Here is a 15,995-nt window from a genome sequence, read left to right as displayed (position 1 = left end):
TTGATATGCAACTGATGCAGTATGCTAAAGGAAACGCCAGGAAACGTTCTCAACATTCTGTAGCGGGTACTTATAGGCTCAAAGGCCAGGCGGTTCTAATGTTAAGACCATATTAGTCCACAGGTCAGGTGAACTTTCGGAGAACTATTGGAATAGTGTAAGGATTACTTACCGATTAAGGGGGTTAAGTTCAAGTTCTTAGGTCTATATTTAGCTGGTGGAAACTCCATAGTGAAGTAGAGAGGGGCAAGAGACGAGAAAGAGAGCCTATTTGCCTTGTCAACCTTCCTGTTCTTAATCTACTCTGATCCAGTAGGAGGATAAATTAATTAGATCACTCTTAGTTACACACTCCGTGACCGGTTCAAAAAACACTACGTACACACACACACACACACACACACACACACACACACACACACACACACACACACACACACACACACACACACACACACACACACACACACACACACACTCCTCCCTAGTTTAATTGAACAGACAGGGCGCAAAGGCCCCCAAAGCAACATCTAAGCTCTCTGACATCAAAAGAACCGTCATGCAATGGTAGGTGAAACACTGCACTAACCAAATGGAAAGAGCATTTCACCAAAACAAATACAATCTCCTGCCTTCGTGTTTTGACACTGCCTTGGTACAGATCGCAGAATGTACATGGTGTATTCTGAAGAAGAGTGACACAGATTAAATGCATCCACTTCAGTATGGCGAGAGTCAGAGTCTCCCCTTGGGGAGATATGTGTACTGTGACATATGTCACTGTGCATCTGAAGTAATCTGAGAGGATGAGTGAGGAGCGAGGCAAGGAAGGATGTTCGAACTTATGTCAGTCATCACTGAGGATAGGAATGATGATAATGAAGATCATGAAGATGATGACAATGATGACGATAAAGACGATGATGATGACAATGGTGATGACAATGGTGATGATGATTAAGACGATGATGATGACAATGATGATGACGATTAGGACAATGATGACGACAATGGTGATGACAACAATGGTGATAACAATGGTGATGGCGATAAAGACGATGATGACAATTTGCTCCTATCAACTGGCATGGCAGTGAGCACAACAACATACTTTGCGCCACGAACACTCATGGTACAGTAAGCAGTACGTCCTTACTCCGTTCTCCAACTCTCCGCTCCACTCATACTCTCACCCTCCCCCTCCACCTCCTTTTTGTTATATATCCCTCCCTCTCTCACCCCATCTCTCACTGCATGACCTCATGGAAGGAGGATCGCCCTAAAGCCACAGTGGTTTTTGAACAGACAAAAGTACTAATCTAGGGGAAGCTGCCGTCGCTTGTGGTTTGGAGGCCGAGAGGGGGAAAAAGTGACTAAGCCGCGTGGCTCCTTTCTTCTCTCCAGTCCTTCATAAACGGAGGGATAAAATAGAAGGAGATAATATTTAGAACAGGCCTAATTTCAATGGTAATATAAGTGAAAGAGGGATAGAGCTGGTGGTTTTGTGAAGAGGCTGTGGGATGAGGCTGGTGGATTCTCTCACTGGCTCTGAGCCGCTTGCTGATCCACCCTAAGTTAGGAACCACATCCCGGGCCCAACCTATAGCCTCTCCATCTGCAACCAATGTGCGCATTCAAAACAGAACCATATGGACCTCGGGCGGGATAGTAACACGGACTCGCACACACACACTCCCTCTTGAGCTAGCGCAGACATCTGATACTCATTCACACTGCCAGCTAAATGGGTCCCTCATCACCACAGACTTGCAAGGCATTTCAATTGAAATATGTTTTTATTTGTGTGGCCTCTATTTAAAAAGAGCCTATAACATAACCTCCAAGTCAAACGGATGCAAAATGATAACTGAACTGAACTTCCACCCTGACCAGCATTGAGGAAGACTTGTCGAGTCTTGTTACCAAGTTTGCATTTGACAAAATACCAATAAAAAAATCCTGATGAAGGCTAATGACCGAAATGCGGTGGCTTTACTTTGAACAATAAAGAAGCACTTTCATCAACTTCTACTGTCCACCAAGAGCTGCTGAGATTTCTCTTCATTCAGTTGGCAACTCAATTGACGCACCTCGGTTGGATAGCGAAGTCGCGGCAGTGTTCCCTTCCCTTTGACAAAATGGAAAGACAAAGTGGAAGGATGCGGAGGGCACTCAGTAGAACACAGTATATAGTTTGGTTTTAAGGGTGCCACACCGGGGAGTAGGGTGAAGACGCCTTTAGAAGCTGATCTTGGGACATTTTTGAGTTTTCCCCACTAATGGCTAAGATTGGGGGAGTGGAAGCTAATCCTAGATCTGTATCCAGGGGAAACTTCACCCTGGAGCAAGCCAAACCAGCAACCTCAGAGGCCTCATTAACTTGTTAGCTCATTAGCTTACCACAAATCCATCCAAAAGGGTGCTGACTTGCCAGGTCAGTTCTCTCTGACTCTGTTGAAATGACTGTCATTATAGACAGTGCTACACTTTAACAACTGAGAAACCAGGAGGGATATAGGATGTGTACCAAGTGGTATCCTATTCCCTATAGAATGCACTACTTTTGACTAAGGCCCATAGGGCTCATGTGAGGTCAAAAGTAGTGCACTATATATGGAATGGGGAATAGCAATGGGGATAGCAATAGTTACAACTGTTTGGCCATGTGTCTGTCTTGAAAGAACACTATGGCCGCATCCTAAATGGCACTCTATTCCCTATATGGCACACTACTTTTGACCTGGCACATTGGGCTCTGGTCAAAAGTAGTCCAGTATGTAGGGAATAGGGTCCAATTTGGGATGCAGCCCAGAAGGAATACAGTTCTTTCAAGACAGACCAATTGCCAAACAAACAGTTGTAAGGAGTTTAATTGTGTCCTTCCTAAAAAACAGATGAATGCTGTCAAGGTTAAATGAACTGTGATTTGCCATGAATGCACAAATAACACAAATAACGGCATGAGTGGAAAAAAAGGTTATATCTAATAAGGATGGACTAAAGGGCATTTCATAGCTGTAACCAGTGCATTGCCAAGACCCATGAAGTAGGGACACAGGAGCATGATCTGACTTTGCCAGAAAGGAGGCCGTATATGTACCAACCTTCTCAGAGTAGGATGTCCATGTTATCCTATTCATTGTGATTTAAAAGCTTCTGTGGGACAACATAATGGCCATGATTCAATGATTACATAACCCAAATTTGTATGCCATCTGTAAATGTGAGAAAAAAAAATGGCTTTATCTCTGGTTGGTTTATCTCTGGCAGAGATAATGGATGGGCTGGACATGTCAAAAGATGAGTTCAGATTGGTCTGCCATGTAGCATGCTTCTGTCTATAACATGAGCTGCATGTGTATGTGTGGATAATCCTGTCTATGGCTGTTTTTTTAAGATATCATGAAGAACCTAACAAGTTTTGCTACTGCTCTCGACATTGCTGCCCTGAAGTTAATAGCGCTACCGACAAAGCTCAGTGGGAAAATGTTGCGATGGACTACTTTCTGGAAAATGATCGTGCCATACTGACTCTCTCTGACTCTGAAAAGGAATCAGACAATGAGGAAATCCATGATTTAGTTAAAACATTTTTCATTGAACCAGACATTGTAGAGTCTTCTGATGACAATGGTGGGGAAGAAATGGTGGGGAAGAAGTTGACCAAGTTTTGAAATCAGTGGAATGCCTGGTGGAAGCAGAGAGATGATTGCCAAATGCGTAGAGAGTCCAAAAAGAGAACACAGAAAGAAGGCTGTTGTATAAAACACCTGTCTCCAGATTACATCTTCAAACTAAGGGCAACCATGGCACCCATGACAGAGGGAGAAGCATTCAACCATGTATACGGGTAAGGGTCTAGCTACATTTTCAGATATTATTTGTTTCTAATTTTGTCAGAAAGTCGTTTTCATTTCAAGTTAAAGTGTACTGTTAGGTAGCTAGCTAATGTTAGCCGGCTGGCTCGCTAGCTAACGTTGTGTGTATGATCTGTGTAGGAGCTCTAGTGGACGACAAGCCTAGTGGAATTCCAAGTTGGATGACCATTCAAATACATCTTTCCCAGTCAGAGATTGTTTTATTCCCAAATTCCCAATTGTTTTGAACGAAGCATTAGAGTTGGGGATTATGGTTCATTGTTTAGCTAGCTAGCTAGCTAGCTAGCTACAGGTCTAAACAAAAGACTTCACTATGCAAGTAACCATTTCACTTTACTGTTTACACCTTCTGTAACTTAAGATTTTATTTGATATAGTGTGTGTTTACTTACCAGAGTGGGTAATGTGAAGCACAACATGACCTGCACCAAAGTCAAATCAGGATATAGGCCAAGGTCTGGATAAAGTTTATTTTTACAATTACTTTTTCTACTACTTTCACCACTTTTAGTCTTGAAAACTTTGGTTGTTTCCTACACTGTGAATCCTTAAAGAGGTGGGTGGGGCTACGGCTTAAGAGGGTGTGAACGATGCTGAATAGGTGTAGACAAAGAAGAGCTCTCCAGTAGGTGTACCAAAATATTCACAGGCCATTTTCTCAAAAGTGGCGTTACAAGTTTATCAACTTTCAAAGCAGAATTACTTTCCCATTGTTCCTCAACTGTAGTGTACGATATACCATTTTCTAGCTCGGAGTCTCTACTTTTAGCCACTGTAAAAAAACACACTTTCAAATTTTGCTACATAAGCCTGAATCGAGCTGGTTGGTCAGGAAGAAACCGTGAATTGATGTCTGTCCTGACAGGATTCATACTCTGTAATTGTGTTATGAGCGTTCATTTTTGTCCTCTTCCCGCCGTGTAATTCAATTGGAAAGGCAATTGGCATCTTAAAAAGAGACAATAATGTAATTTAAAGTTTCCCGCTAAACCTGATCAAATTAGGATTTGGAGACGATTGATGCATTTAAAACTGAAGTGGTCTTGTTTCCGCCATGCCTCGGCTCTGTACTTCAAACAACATCAAAAGTGGAGACAGTGAGATCTAGGATAGGTTTGTACAGGTTAATGGTTCTTCCATACAACCATCCTGGGCCTGTGCATTTCCAAATGTGGCAAAATCCAAAATGAATGGAAGAGATAAGCACCATGTTCTTTCCAGATTTGCAGTGCTTATGTTGTTTTCCGTTCATTTTGGTTGAAGCTGCATCTCGTTAACCAATGGGCTGGGACAGGAACTCATCTTGACATTAGACTACGATGGAGGTTTGAAAACATCTGACAAACTTTGATTTTAGAGTGTACTATTCCTTTTATTCTCATTCATAACAGCCCTTCAAGACTTTCTCCAGGTGTAGACAATCTCAAAGGCCTCTCAGCCAAATTTAAAGAAATAGAGTTGACTTTAACTTTACGCAAGTGATTTCAATTAATGAGTTAAGTGGTATGGCTAGGAGTACAACATGAAGCGCACACCTCGTTAACAACAAAACCTTTGAAATGGAGCTCCCTGCCCTAGACAACAAAGTAGACATGTATTAGCCTATCACCAAACAGTAAATCAGTAATACCTGCCCAAGTTGAGGGCCAATGAGGATCAGGTACCTGATGACCTACTGTATACTGTAAACTCCCTCCCCCTCCGACATGAAGACAACTATTATAACAACTATAATTACTTTAAAAGTGTGACTAACCATTTGGCACTTTTCTTGAACTTCTCCCATCTTTACATTTCATAAGTTTCTCCTATCCCCTGGCAAAACCATTTAAATGTATATGACTTCAGTATTGCCGGTCTTAATTTTGGCTAGTGTTAACTACAACGACATTTGACTCTTTATTGCGAACAGGGATAAAGTCCATTAAAGGGCATACATAGCGCTAAAAGGTTCCTGGAGTGTTGCCTGCCTGTGTGTCTTTAAAAAGAGGCCTTTCTACATCATACTGAATGCTCCTTTTGAGTGAACACAGAGAAACACACTGATAGGAGTAGTGATCTACATCCGTATGAGGGAAGCGATCAAAGGAACCCTGTATGTGAACGATGAAGGCAAACTAACTGACACGCAAAAAGTCAGGTACAGTTTGTTCAGATAAGCGAAAAGGCGTGATGGGCCGCCACTCAAAAAGATGTCGCATAAAGCTTACTTCATTTTTATATTATTTATATTATTATTATTTTCACTGCATCAGGGATAGCGTACACAAGACGTTTCAGCTTTGCGATCTCATTCAGTGTGTAGGTACAAATCTTTTTCATTCAAAACAGCATTTGTAGGGAACACAGGTGAGCAACCGATGAGCAGCAGGTGCTTCTAATCAGGGTTGTCACTCATCTGCCAATCAGGGATGTTGCTTCTCTGGTCTACCTGCATACAAGTTACCACATCTGATATGAACAATATGTTTGATAGATATCTTGATCGTTTCTAGGTAAATAAAGATGGATTCTGGAAGGCGTAATTTAAAGACTGATGATAGTATATGCCAGCGCTTTTTCACAATAGACTTGATGGTATTATAGCTATCATTGAAAGTAAGTATATCGTTTTTGTTCGGCTTTATGAAGTAATTGATGGCTTCTGTTCAAGCTTTCAACTAGTTATTTAAAAATCTTTATCAAGCCAGGTATCAGGGTACCGTCTCGAGTGGAAACGCTCAATGAGAGAATTTGATTGTCTATCATGTTTTTCCTCTGTGTCACAGATGCGACGCAGTCTATGAAGTTGGCTGCCTAGTAAACCTATTTTTAGGGGGAGAGGATGGTAACTATCAGCTGTTCATATAGTATTTTATCTATAGGTTTTCTGTAAAGTGTAGTACTTAGAGATTGTCCCTTCTTTGTAACATGTACCGTACATCTAAGAAATGTATAGAGTTAATGTAATTTTGCATAGTGAAGAAGATTGATTGTGCTCTAGAGTTAACGTAGTTAAAACATGTATTTTTTTTACATTTCGGAACCCGTCCAGATCATAAATCAATTGTCTATATAGCGGGTTAAATATTTCACATCATCTTTGTAAGGATTATTTTCCTAAATGAAATCCGATTAGAATTTCCCCCATCGCTGTGTAGTTAGAGCTAATGGGGTTCCCATCGCTGTTCCAAAGGTCTGTAGGTGGTAATATTACTAAAATAGTTTTTAGAAAACACTAGTTGCGTAAGCTCAATTATATAAATGTACAGGCACATCGCTTTCCTGGTTGGAGAGGAAGAATATCAGAGCCTCTATACCTCCATCATGAGGAATACTTGTGTATAGCAATGAAACATCAAGAGTGACTCGCCAATCACAGAGGAGGAATATGATAAATAATCAATTTCTCTCCTTTATTATTTACTTAATAAATACCAACCAAAACAGAAGGACCCCTTGACTTCTTCCACATTTTGTTACGTTACAGCCTTATTCTAAACTTAATAAAAAATGTAAAAAATTCTGGGGAGCGTTGCTGCACACTTATTTTCAGGTCTCTCCAGAGATGTTCAATTGGGTTCAAGTCCGGGCTCTGGCTGGGCCACTCAAGAACATTCAGACACTTGTCCCGATGCCACTCCTGCATTGTCTTGGCTGTGTGCTTAGGGTTGTTGTCCTGTTGGAAGGTGAACCATCGCCCCAGTCTGAGGTCCTGAGTGCTCTGGAGCAGGTTTTCATCAAGGAGCTCTCTGTACTTTGCTCCGTTCAGCTTTCCTTCGATCCTGACTAGTCAATCAGTCTCTGTCGCTGAAAAACATCCAACAGCATGATGCTGCCACCACCATGCTTCACCGTAGGGAGGGTGCTAGGTTTCCTCCAGACGTGACGCTTGGCATTCAGGCCAAATAGTTCAATCTTGGTTTCATCAGACAAGAGAATCTTGTTTCTCATGGCTGAGAGTCCTTTAGGTGCCTTTTGGCAAACTCCAAGCGGGCTGTCATGTGCCTTTTACTGAGGAGTGGCTTCTGTCTGGCCACTCTACCATAAAAGCCTGATTGGTGGAGTGCTGCAGAGATGGTTGTCCTTCTGGAAGATTCTCCCATCTCCACAGAGGAACTCTAGAGCTCTGTCAGAGTGACCATCGGGTTCTTGGTCACCTCCCTGACCAAGGCCCTTCTCCCTCGATTGTTCAGTTTGGCCGGGCGGCCAACTCTAGGAAGAGTCTTGGTGGTTCCAAACTTCTTCCATTTAAGAATGATGGAGGCCACTGTGTTCTTGGGGACCTTCAATGCCGCAGAAATGTTTTGGTATCCTTCTCCAGATCCTGTCTCAGAGCTCTACGGACAATTCCTTTGACCTCATGGCTTGGTTTTTACTCTGACATGCACTGTCAACTGTGGGACCTTATATAGACAGGTGTGTGCCTTTCCAAATCATGTCCAATCAATTGAAATTACCACAGGTGGACTCATTTAACATAACATTTAACATTTAAGTCATTTAGCAGACGCTCTTATCCAGAGCGACTTACAAATTGGTGCATTCACCTTATGATATCCAGTGGAACAATCACTTTACAATAGTGCATCTAAATCTTTTAGGGGGGGGGGGGGTAGAAGGATTACTTTATCCTATCCTAGGTATTCCTTAAAGAGGTGGGGTTGCAGGTGTCTCTGGAAGGTGGTGATTGACTCCGCTGTCCTGGCGTCGTGAGGGAGCTTGTTGAAGTTGAAGAAACATCTCAAGGATGATCAATGGAAACAGGATGCACCTGAGCTCAATTTCGAGTCTCATAGCAAAGAGTCTGAATACTTATGTAAATAAGGTATTTGTTTTTATTTTGAATACATTTGTATAAAACACTGTTTTCACTTTGTCATTATGAGGTATTGTATGTAGATTGATGAGAAACATTTTTTAAATCAATTTTAGAATAAAGCTGTACCGTAACAAAATGTGGAAAAAGTCAAGGGATCTGAATACTTTCTGAATGGACTGTACTTACTTTCAATGATAGCTATACTAGCTTCACATCTATTGTCAATAAGCACTGGCATATACTATCATTAGACTCCTCTTTAAATTCTGCCTTCCAGAATTCACCTTTATTTACCAGTGGTGTCAAGTGATTAAATAAAAATACTTTGTTGTTTTTTGGGGGTATCTGTACTTTACTATTTATATTTTTGATTACTTTTACTTCACTACATTACAAAAAAATATAGATATAATTTTTACTCCATACATATTCCCTGACATCCAAAAGTACTCGTTAGATTTTGAATGCTTAGCAGGACAGGAAAATCGTCCAATTCACACACTTATCAAGAGACCATCCCTGGTCAACCCTACTGCCTCTGAGTGTTGGAGTGTGCCTCTGGTTATACGTAAATTAAAATGTAATAATTGCAATTTAGGTAGCAGAGCTCTTGATCCAGGAGGGGATTGAATGTCTCTGCAGTAACCAAGAAGCTTGATCTTGCCATCTAGCTACTTAGCTAGCAAACCAAATGCATAGCTGGAGCCCTGAGCTACATATCATTTATTTGACACAACTTAAATGTATTATAGTTACACTTAACTTATAGTAACAAGCAGAGGCGTAGCACGCGCCCCCAGGTATTGAAATTCATATGGTACAAACTGTAAGATTTGTACCTACACACTGAAGGGTGCAAAGCCTTTACGCAACATCTTTTTGAGTGCGGACCCATCATACCTTTTTGCTTATCTGAATTTCACAAGTTTTATGCACCAACCAAACTTCTGAGAGAGCACGATGGTCCCCTTTTGATTAGGTACAGTTTGTTAATCTAAAATGCAGACATGAAAAGGTGTGCGCGCCACTGACATTACCAGTTATACAAGACCGCCACGTTTCTTCATAGCACAACATTCGCACTAAGAATTCCAAGATTTAAAGTGAAAGTTCACTTTTTAAAATGTTCTACTTATTTTCTACTTCCCTTTGGCATTGTCGATTTCCTCCAAACCGTTAAAAAAAAAACTATTAGCGGACTATTTAGCAACGTCCAGAATAAGCTTAACTTCAAAAAAGTGAACTCTCTCTTAAAAATGATGTCTTCCACAGCAGAAGTTAGAATAGCCATAACACTTACCGCAGTAGAGAGACTTCAACCCCAACACCCTCAGCTCACTTATGGGTCAGTTTTTGGATTCATGAACGTCACCTGAAAAAAAAGAGCAAAAACAAGAGGTCATCACTACATTGTGATTAAGGGGGGAAAAAATTTAAACAAATATGGACAGCGTAATGATTACAAGGTCATATCTTGCACACATAAATGCCTATGTTATGTATTCAGTTTTTCATGGAGTGTGAATTCCCACAAATGTTTTTATTGGACAGAGAAGAGATAGGAGAAGAGTGTGTAACGAAGGCAGCGGGTCATATTCGAACCCACGCTGACACCTGGTAGATGTGCTGTAGGCTACAGCGCTGACCTCTAGTCCACGCGTAATTGCCACTTAAGCTGCTGTTGTTTTGATTGTAATGAGAAATATCTCATTAGGTTCTGTGTGAATGATCACGATTCGCTCAGTGTGCGCCCCTAAAAACAAAAAGGTCAGGGAATCTTTAATAAATGCTGCTTATTCTCGTTGGTTATCTTACGTCTCCGTCTCTAGCATAGTCCTGTGCACTTCTGCCCCCCCCCCTCCCTTGCATATAGGCATGGAATGTTCTTTTTATACCTGCTGCCTATCCAACAGAGAGCCTATATGTGGGAGAGGCAGTGTAACGTAATGTTGCAACACACGGCACCACACGAACGACAACACACATTGGATGCAGGCACACAAACCCAGAAACACAACTTTACGATTATTGAACACAGCTTTGAAGTTGGAAGCCTTGTTGTTCCCTGATTATTGTTGACGCTGCTGAGGTAGGACATTTTGTCCTCGTAGACTTGGGAGGGAGAAGAAGGCGGTGGCACCCTATCCCCTATGCGGTGAGCTAGTTTTGACAGGAAACCTATGGGCCCTGGTCAAAAGTAGTGCTCTACATAGGGAATAGGGTGCCATTTGGGACGCAGGGAAGATCGCTCACTAGCTACTTAGCTTCTAAAGAGCCTATTCTCCTGCCTGTGACTGTCAGTTACCGTGAGTTACTACGGTCAACCTTAATTGATCCACAAGCTTCCCTAACTACCTGGGTTTGTGGCGCCACGGCAACAAATAAATACAATAAAGCAGGAGCTGCTGCCTGAAAACTTCAGGGCCCAGTAGGGGTGAGACGACGGTAACAGGTAAGGAAATGGACAGACCAGCTCATTAGACACCTAATAGGAGAAAACAGGACTTTTTGGCTTTCCATTGCGAAATATTTTTAATCTCGATAACTCATTTCTGGGTAACAATTAACTACCTTACTGTGAATGTTTTGAATTAAAATTGTGAAAAAAAACTAATTCTTTCTTAGCAAAGAGCAATTTCTTAAGCAAGAATTGTCCTAGGACTGTCTGGGAGTGGTCTGAGTGGGGAGGGGAAAACTGAAAATTTGCTGTTATTGGCCGAGAGGTTTGGAACTCTCTTAATGGTCTATTAAATAATTTACCGCTTGGTGAAGTCAAAACTCCATCCCAACAAAACATGCTGGTCTTTTCAAACAGCTCTTACACTAAAAGGGCATTATCATAATTTTCACAATTACATAGTATTATTCCAACTCATATTGTGCAAATTAGTCAAATGAAGATTGACTGAACTGGGCCTTTAACCTGATATGTTGTATGTTCTCAACTTAGAGCAGTGTCTGTTGAGAACAAACTACAGGTACAGTAACTGACAAAATAAAGGACACACCAATATAAAGTGTCTTATTAGGGCCACAACGAGCCAGAACAGCTTCAATGTGCCTTGGCATAGATTCTACAAGTGTCTGGAACTCTATTGGAATTATGCGACACCATTCTTCCACGAGAAATGTAATCCTTTGCTGGTAGGAAACGCTGTCTCAGGCGCAGCTCCAGAATCTCCCGTAAGTGTTGAGATCTGGTGACTGAGACGGCCATGGCATATGGTTTACATCGTGCCCTGTGAATGGGGGCATTGTCCTTGGTTTTTGCTCTGACATGCATTGTCAACTGTGGGACCTTATATAGACAGGTGTGTGCCTTTCCAAATCATGTCCAATCAACTGAATCGAGATGTTTCTACTACAAAGGATGATCAATGGAAACGGGATGCACCTGAGCTCAATTTCGAGTCTCATAGCGGAAGATCTGAATACTTTTTTTTTTTATACATTTGCAAACATTTCTAAAAACCTGTTTTCTCTTTGTCATTATGGGGTATTGTGTGTAGATTGATGAGGGAAAACATTTATTTAATCCATTTGAGAATAAGGCTGTTAACGTAACAAAATGTGGAAAAAGTCCAGGGATCTGAATACTTTCTGAATGCACTGTATATACTGAAGATGTGAACCTAATAATTTGGTAGGATGAAGTCAGGACAAAATTGGACAAAAATGGCATGTGAACATAACACACACAGAGAGAGAGAGTCAAAACGGTCGACCCAAACATGCCTTTGATTCTACAATTTGAAGCTAATTGAGAACAACGAAGAAGAAAAAAATACAGGGGCACATAAGATCTTTTATTCATAGCTTCATTAAGAAAATTATTCTCTAGTAGAACCATATTATTTTCTTTGAGTGTACAATTAAGAGCATTTCCAACAAAAACAACCAGAACCCTTATACTACTAAACAATTACTCAGCAGAAAACACCACCACTGTGCTAGAATCATCCACTCATATCCCTGTTCCATGGAATAGGGTAAAGTTGCAGCTACTTATTTGGTAACCCAGCACCGGGTTTATATTGGACAGAACACACACAGGGTTAATTTTGATGCAGCCAGTTGGGTTGTGTGAATAACCCAACAAGTTGGGTTGTTAAGGATTACCCAAACATGGGATAATTTAACAATCATTTGATTTTTTTTTTACTCTCAATGGTATATAATATATAAGCCTTAAAGTATTTCCAGGAGGCGTGGTTTATTACTGGCATGGCTTTCAGCTAGATCTTATTGGCCACCCGTAAGAGTACATGTCATTCATACCTCCATTTATAAAAAATGAAATAAATACTAAAAAAAGCATTTTACACATTCTTCTATAATATTAAGATTATTTATTACATATTACAACAAGTTATACAATGGGTGGGTTGACTGCTGATTGGTTAAAACCGCATTCCACGGCTATTCCACGGCTAAATCTATGATGTTGAAATGTTTATTTACTCTGTTCCATCTGACTGCGTAACCCACTGTCTCATCAGCCAAGCAATTTATAAACTTGTTCACTACTATAAAAAGCATCTAGACATTATCTCACATTTCTTTTAGACTAACATTCAGTTTTCAACAGCGGAGACTTGTATAAACCTTGATGTCTATCTCTCCGACATTTGCAACACTGTTTCAATATTCAAATTCAATCTCCAGTTGTCCCATAGTAATGAACGTGTCGGGAGTCAGGACGAGACAGGCAGGCAGTGTTTCTCAACTTGTTGAAATCATGAATCAGCTGGCATCGTTTTTTTTACTTGGCTCATCGTGCTCTTGCAACTCCTTGTGGCGGGCCATGTGCCTGCAGGCTGAATCTGGTCGTCAGTTGAAAGGTGTTTCCTCCGACACATTGCTGCAGCTGGCTTTTGGGTTAAGCGGGCAGGTGTTAAGAAGCACGGTTTGGCGGGTCATGTTTCGGAGGACGCATGACTCGACCTTCGCCTCTCCCGAGCCCGTTGGACAGTTGCAGTGATGAGACTGGATCGCAAATTGGATATGAAAAGGGGGGTAAAAAATGAAAAAATAACAATAACGGTGATCATGCCCTTGAAGCCAGCCCTCAAATTCGTCTCAGGCCTAACAACACCGGTGCCAATATATCCTCCAAACACCGGCTTCGAGGACATTATCACTTAAGTATTCCACCTTACTGTATCCCAACAATGGGATTTCCATAGGCTTTCAGAAAACTCATACACTTCTGTAAGTCTCATTGAAGCAACAAAAACATCAATGTTCGACCTTAACATTTGATAACAGTACAACAGAACAGATGAACAGGAAGGACATTTACTCTCAGGGGTGGCTAAAAAGAACCATCTGAAAGCCGCGCCCCTACTAAACTACACCTCCAGTCTTCTGATCTGACCCGCTGGGTCATGTCTCAATAACCTACACGTAGCACCGATAATGAAAACAGCCCAACTGAGTGACCCAACGCCTGCAACCCAGCAGCTGGGTCAACCAAACAACCCAGATCTAGGAAGCTGATCCTAGATCTGTACCTAAGCGAAACTTCACTCCAGAGCCTGTCTCTGTCTCTGACTGTTTCACAGTCAGTTGCAGAACAACCACTGCCACCCCATAATTTATTCCATAATACCACAGAGTCAAAGCCACCTTTAAAAACTTTACACTAGGTCGGGATCTCTCAAGTTCCGTTCACATTCTCTCGTTAGCTCGTCTGAACACGTTCCAGATATCTGCAGAACCAGTTATTCTAGCTCTCCTCTCCTCCATTCTCTCCTTCTCCACCGGTCCACACACCCTCGCCACTCTCCCATCTGCAGCTGGTGGCCTCAACACCTGAAGGATGCTGGGTAATCAGAAAGACAGCTGGCTACCCAGGAGAGGACAAGAACAAGCCACGGAACACACTTAACACACATGCGTGTGCACATTAGAGCACACACACACACACACACACACACACACACACACACACCACACACACACACACACACACACACACACACACACACACACACACACACACACACACACACACACACACACACACACACACACACACGTGCACTAGCCCGCACACACACTTCACACGCACACACTTCTTAACATAAACACCATCATTTCACAGTATATGGCATGCGACATGCTCAAAAGAAGTGTTCAGCCTCGAAGACATTTGTGTGTGTGCGTGCCTGTGTTTTCATGTGCGTTCATGTACATGTGTGTTTAAATAAATCTCGCTGTGCAGGTCAATGCTCTGTCCGTGCATAGAGGCGAGGGTGAGAGGCTCACGACCCTGCTATGATAACCTAATTAATTGAGGTCTATACCCAGGAAAACACAGAGGTCTGACACAGAGGTACCAGAATAACAAAAGACAGGCCTTCTCCTCAGAGTACATCCACCAGATCATTGAGTTACTGGGCCCCATCCAGTCCAACTCCGGCACAGCTGGTGGGAGCATTGGGGAAAAAGTAATGATCCACACAAACATACACACACTCATGTGCACATAATGCACACACACACACACACACACACACACACACACACACACACACACACACACACACACACACACACACACACACACACACACACACACACACACACACACACACACACACACACACACACACACACAGAGAGACAACCAGTCTCTCCCCTCCACACATACACGTCCCAGGCCTTCCCTAAGAACTGGGAAAAGGCTGCTACCTGTTTGGCAAGTGTTCTATCAGCTGTGATATATTACTGTCCATGCTAGGTGAACATTCAGGCAGCTGTAGAACATACCTGTTTGAGTGAGGATCTGGAAATGGTTCAATTATAGGGTAGCTAGCAACCTGTTTGGCAAAATGTCAGGTAGTTGGTGAGATAATAGCTTTCGTGAGTCAAGAGAGAGACATTGACCAACGAAAGACGGTACAGTGGTACAACCAGGGTAAATATGTGGAGAAATACACACATGGTGCAAGGCATGCAGTTGGACAAACACATGAATACAGTACATTGCCGGCACACTAAAACATCCATGTGTTGTCTCGTCCCAGTTGTCAATTCTGCTCAGAAAAAAAACACTGAGACATTCAATAGTAGACAAAGAGACACTGTGAGACAGAGAGCATCTCGATAACACTTGCAGCCCCTGAGCTTCGGTGTTGCGATGTCAATGCAGTACTAAGCACAGCACTACTCAGATACTGTTTTACAGCAACGGTCAATTAAACTACAATAGAGGTCAATTGATCCGGAAATGACGAGCTTAGGTCAGTGGATCCACTGAGTACTCACTGACGGTGCTACACTCTCAGAAAGAAAGGATTAGATTTGTTCCT

General features: G+C 41.9%; 1 protein-coding gene across 6 annotated transcripts in view; it reads right to left on the bottom strand.

The window, feature by feature from the left end:
- Positions 1-15,995, bottom strand: part of LOC106561060 (transcription factor SOX-6) — a 147,265-nt gene that overhangs the window by 101,346 nt on the left and 29,924 nt on the right. For all 6 annotated transcript variants that reach the window (XM_014124667.3, XM_045688091.2, XM_045688092.2 and 3 more), the window contains exon 2: positions 9,980-10,051. The gene's annotated coding sequence lies outside the window, so the exon portion shown is untranslated. The remainder of the gene's footprint in view (positions 1-9,979; positions 10,052-15,995) is intronic.

Source organism: Salmo salar, chromosome 10 (assembly GCF_965601325.2).
Source record: "Salmo salar chromosome 10, fSalSal1, whole genome shotgun sequence".
Classification (NCBI taxonomy): Eukaryota; Metazoa; Chordata; class Actinopteri; order Salmoniformes; family Salmonidae; genus Salmo; species Salmo salar.
The sequence above is the reverse complement of the archived record's forward strand: the minus strand, read 5'-3'. Positions and strand labels throughout refer to the sequence as shown.